Source organism: Cupressus sempervirens, chromosome 11 (genome assembly GCF_028749045.1).
Source record: "Cupressus sempervirens isolate cs-2001-9-10 chromosome 11, ASM2874904v1, whole genome shotgun sequence".
Classification (NCBI taxonomy): Eukaryota; Viridiplantae; Streptophyta; class Pinopsida; order Cupressales; family Cupressaceae; genus Cupressus; species Cupressus sempervirens.
This window is the reverse complement of record NC_143128.1, coordinates 828,632,449-828,638,448: the sequence shown is the minus strand read 5'-3', so window position 1 is coordinate 828,638,448 and position 6,000 is coordinate 828,632,449.

Below are 6,000 nucleotides of genomic sequence, written 5' to 3'. Positions count from 1 at the left end.
GAGATTCTATGAGGAAAATCTCAAAAAAAGTGACACTAGAGGGGAATGCCCTTGACCTATGACAAAACTCAGTCCATGGATACATGAGCAAGACAGAGGCGCCTGTTTACCAGGTTCTCACCTTCTTGGATTTTTTTATTTTTATTTTTTAATTTTTAGGACTTTTTCTGATTTTTGGGATTTTTTTCAAGACATTTAGATATGTACAGAGAGCTTGCTGAGATTGAATCAACTGAAAAACCGCTTCAGGTGGAGAGTGTTCATAGTCTCTTTAAGCACTTCTCCTTCAGTTGTAGAAAGTTGATAGGCGCCAGATCCATATACTGCAGTAATGATGTAAGGACCTAGCCAGTTTGGTTCAAACTTTCCCTTTTGCATTCGTTGTTGTTGATTCTTAGGATTCTCTCTTAGGACGAGATCACCCAGCTGGAAGTCACGTGGCCTAATCCTCCTATTGTAGCTTCACGCCATTCTTTGTTGATATGCTCGTAGATGATCACAGGCACTTGTCGTCGTTCATCCAGCAACACAAGTTCTTGAAGCCGGGCTATCCTACAATCATCATCTGTGATAAGGCCTTTCATAGAGATTCTCAAGGTAGGAATCTCAATCTCTATCGAGAGCACAACATCTGCCCCATACACCAACGCAAAAGGAGTCGTGCCCATTGGAGTTCTAATGCTTGTTCTATATGCCCACAGGGCTGGATTGATCTAGAGATGCCAATCTCGCCCTGACTTACTGACTGTGCGATGAAGAATTTTGAGAATTGCCTTATTTGATGCCTCAGCTTGCCCATTACCCCAGGGGTAATAAATGGAAGACCAATGTTGTGTAATTTTAAATTTCTTGCACAGTTCCTTAAGGTCTTTATTTTTGAATTGTCCTCCATTATAAGTAATGATTGAGGACGATATACCATATCTACAGATGATGTAGTTTTTGATAAAAAGCACTACAGTTTTGCCATCAGCAATTGTGAGAGGGACTGCCTCTACCCATTTCGTGAAATAATCTGTAGCGGTGATAATGAACTTATGTCCATTAGAAGAGGTTGGGTGAATCTATCCTACCAAGTCAAAGGCCCATTGTTGAAATGGCCATGTTGAAGTAGAGGGAATCAACTCTCTAGCTGGAGCATGAATGAGATTCCTGTGTAGTTGACACTGTTTGCAGGACCTAGCATATTTAATAGCTTCTTGCTCCATTTTAGGCCAGTAGTAACCAGCACGAAGGAGTTTGCGAGCTAGTGTTAGGCCATTGGAATGAGATCCTCAAATGCCTTCGTGAACGTCAATTAGTGCACGTTTGGACTCGTTGAGTTCTAAACACCTAAGGAGTGTTCCGTCGAGACCCCTCCTATATAGATCGTCAGCAATAATGACATAATGTGAAGCGTTACAGATTAGGTAACGTTTCTCATTCCGAGTCAAACCTTCCGAAATGGTTTGATTACGAAGGTAGGAATAGATGTGATGGTAGTGGGATGATTCTTGTCCTATAATAGAATAGATCATCTTGGAATCAGGTGTGTCATAGGCTGGGTAGTGTAATGCTTCCACAAGGAACTCGTGTCGGAGATCATTTTCTGGCATTTGTAGAAGGGAAGCCAGAGTGGCCATGGCATCAGCCGCTTTATTATCTGTACGTGGAACCTGTTGGAAGGTTATGTGTGCAAAATATTTCGTCAAGTCATCAACCATGCGCTTATAAGGAATTAGTTTTTCATCCTTTTTTTGATACACATCATTTACTTGGTTGATGACAAGCTGGGAGTCACCGAAGATATCCAATTGATCTACTCTCCATTCAGCTGCAATTTACATACCATTGATCAAAGTTTCATATTCAGCAATGTTATTTGTACAAGGAAACAAAATCTTGTATGCTTTGGGCAATGAGTATTTCTGTGGTGTGATGAAAAGAAATCCAACACCTGATCCTTGTTGTGTGAAGGATCCATCGAAGAACATAACCCATGTATGGTGAGTGAGTGTTAGAATTGACTCATCTAGAAAATCAATGTTTATTGGTAGGAGACTCGGTATGGGTGCCTCAGCTAGCTGGTCTGCAATTGCCTGTCCCTTTATAGCTTTGCGTTCAACATATTGGATGTCGAACTCACTTAGTATCATGACCCATTTAGCCAATCTTCCTGTGAGAGCTGCCTTACTGAGTAAATACTTTAAGGGATCTATTTTAGCCACAAGCCGTGTAGTGTGGGAAAGCATGTAGTGTCTCAACTTTTGGGAAGCAAAGACAACTGCCAAGCAAGCTTTCTCAATAATACTGTAGTTTTTCTCATAAGAGACCAATGTTTGGCTCAAGTAATAAATAGCTCTTTCTTTGTTATCATTGTCTTCCTGAGCCAACAGGATTCCCAAAGATGTTTTAGTAGCTGAAATGTATAAAAGAAAAGGTTTCCCATGCATAGGAGGCATCAGGATTGGTGGATTGACAAGATATTGTTTAATCTGTGTTAAGCTTTGCTCACAATCCTAGCTCCAATTGAATTTCACACCCTTATGTAAAGTCTTTGTGAAGGGTTGTGATTTATCCGCCAATTGTGAAATAAATCTGCGAATAGATTGAAGCCTTCCTTGTAGTCCTCTCATCTGACTGATGTTTCGAGGTGGTGGCATGTCCATTATTGCTTGTACTTTTTCTAGATCTACTTCAATTCCTTTTGCAGAAACAATATATCCTAATAGTTTTCCTGATGTGACACCAAATGCACACTTCTTAGGATTGAGCTGAAGACTAAACTTTTCCATACGATCTAGGATTGGTCCCAAATCGTGCAAATGGGTATTGCGTTAGCGCTTTTGACCAAAGTATCATCAACATAGTCCTCCATAGTTCTATGCATCATGTCATGGAAGATTGTAGTAACAGCCCGCTGATATATAGCTCTAGCATTCTTTAAACCAAATGGCATTACATTCCAACAAAAGGTTCCCCATGCACATGTGAAGGTTGTTTTCTCTTGATCTTCTGGTGCAATTTTTATCTGATTGTATCCAAAAAAACCATCCATAAGTGAGTACATCTCATAGCCAGCTATCATGTCCACAATCATATCAATATTAGGGAGTGGGAAGTCATCTTTAGGACATGCCAAGTTAAGATCACGGAAATCTGTACAAACTCTGATAGACTTATCATGCTTGGACACAGGGACAATATTGGATATCCATTCAGCATAATCAATTGCACAAATGAAACCAGCCTTCAGAAGTTTCTCCAATTCGGCTTTGACTAGCAATGCAACATGAGGATGCATTTTGCGGAGCTTCTGTTTAACTGGTTTTATGCCTGGCATTATGGACAAGTGGTGCATAATAAGATTAGGATCCAATCCTGGCATGTCAGAATATGTCCAGGCAAAATTTACTTTCTTTCCCTTGAAAAAGGCAATGAATTGTTCCTTTTCTTCAGTTGACAATGACTGAGCCAAATGTATCACATGAGGATGTTCTTCTGTGCCTAGGTTAATCGGTTGTGTTGGCTCTATTAACACTGATGATCTCTCCTGAAAGTGACTGGGAAGGACATCAAATATCTCATCTGCAAGCGCCTCAAAGAGGTTTTCACCCTTGGATACGTCTTTTGTTTTTACTATTTTTGGATCCGACACTGCCACAATGTGGTTTTCACCATCCGACCTCTTGCAATTTTTCTTTTTAATTATGTGACTAAGATATTTGATGTCGGCCTCAGTCATGTTGACGCTCTGCTCATTGGTGGAAGACGTTACAGGTTCGATAGCGTTTAGGTAACAGGCAAGAGTATAGTCATTCTGGAACGTGGGGACTTTGTTAGATGCATTGGGGTTCCAGTCTATAAGCTCAAGATGTGCAAGTGAGAGAGTAGTGGCTGGTTCAATTGCGTTCACAGTATAGTTATTAAATGTGTGGACCAAAAATTTGAGACCTACGGCGACCTCACCCACAGGTATATTCAAATGTCTCGGAGTACGAACATTAGTAATTGATGAATCTAAGACACTAGTTGGACCAGACCCCTGTGACCTATCCCTAGACATTTCACTCACTTCGATTTGATTTTCATAGACATGCACTTGGTCAATGTCTTTATCAGTAGTCGCTTCTGAAAGATTGTCAAATTCATATTCATGAGAATCGGTGCTACATGGTGAGAGACTATAGAACTCCCCAACAGTGATAGGGACATACTCTCCTTCAACCTCTGGATTCTTACACAAATACTCAACATGACATGACTGACTAGATTCTCCCTTTTCTGAATGATATTCGAGTTGCTCAGTATTGTCCTCAGAAGAATCACTAGTATCATCCAGAGTGCTAACACGTGGCACAAAGTCATCTGGCTCAGCAAAGAATTTAGCAAGATCATAAGGAATAGGATGAGGGTAAGAATCCTCATCATTAGATTCTTCCTTTTGAGTACCTGATTCAGATTGTGACTCATTTTCAGATGAACTCTCAGGTACAGGTATGAATTTATTGGATCCCAAATGGAAAGGGACCTTCTTGAACCCTAGGCCACTTGTGTCACTGTTGCTTCGAGCTATTGCTTTGACAGGATCTATTAAACCATTGTTATTGCACCCAATAGGGCCAGTTCCCTTGTAGCCAAAACGCTTCATAAGCTTAAGACCAGGTCCATACTTCTTAGGAATGATTTCTCGAACTTGTTCTGTTAGGTCTACTGGAGACTCTTCTTTGTAAAGCCATGCAGCAATGGCTTTGTTTTTTCTTTCATCTTCCAAGGGAACTGTAGCTTTGACAAAAGAACCATTAAACTTGGTATGAGGTGTCAATACGAATGGCTTCTTTGCTAGTGAGGGTCTCCCAAAATGTCGAGGGGATTCTGGAATTGATGTTAATGATAACACTGGTTCCATGTGGTACTCTCCCATACCATTTTCTTTCAATTTAAATGACTGCTCAATTTGTTTCAGCTTATTGTTGTGACAATCAGTAGACTCACGGTTAGCAGGGACGAAAGATTCAGCAGCTTTGAGCATATTGCAAGTGTAGCTAGTAGTTGTTGGAATAGTAACTTCAGAGCCATGAAATGGGAATTTAATGCATTGGTGGTATGTGGATGGCACAACGTGCATCTCATGTATCCATGGCCGTCCTAACAGAATGTTGTAGGCTAAGGGAATGTCGAGCACCTGACAGGTGACATCCCTTTCGACAAGACCGACACGAATTGGTAAAGTCACAAGACCTAGTGACTTTCGTTCTACTTCATCGTATGCTTTAATAGTGATCTTTCATCGAGGATCGATAGAGTCCTTAGAATAACTCAATTGTCTAAGCAGAGCTGCAAAAACAATATTTAGGCCAGCGCCATTGTCAATGAGTACCCGACGAACACGTGTCTGGTGGATCATAACCTCAATGTGTAGAGGCTGATTGTGTGGGTGATTCAGTGAGTTGTCATCCTCCTCGGAGAAGGTCATAAGATAAGGTGACGTCAGGTGACCTACCATGGATTGAAATCATTCAAGATCAAGATCCTGAGGAACGTTTGTCTCAGTGAGGGCTTTATCCAGAATTTGCTTATGAGCGGGCGAGATTTTAAGCAGCTCAAATATAGAAATGTGAGCATTGGTTCGTTTCAATTGATCTAGAACACTATAACTGGTTACAGTCAAGTTCGTCGTGTGTTTTGCACCTTTACCGGATGGACCAGCAAGGGCTTTGTCCTTGTGTTGTTCGAGATTTGAAGTAGGAGATGTAGGACCCTTGAGCACCAATTTCGCATGAGAGCGAGTAACAGCATTAGCACAGTGTTGCGAAGACGTATTATCCATGTTATTGAAAGTAGGGCCTCTCAAGACAAATGGTGTCTTGTGTTTATCATTATCTTGTTTCCCCTTTATGGTAATAACGTCACAGTATTCAAAATCTACAGGTTCAACCATGTGAATGACATTGTCATCATTGGAATACGTATAGTTGACCTTATTATAGGGTTCTGGTTTCGAAGTCTCTCCTTTTCATA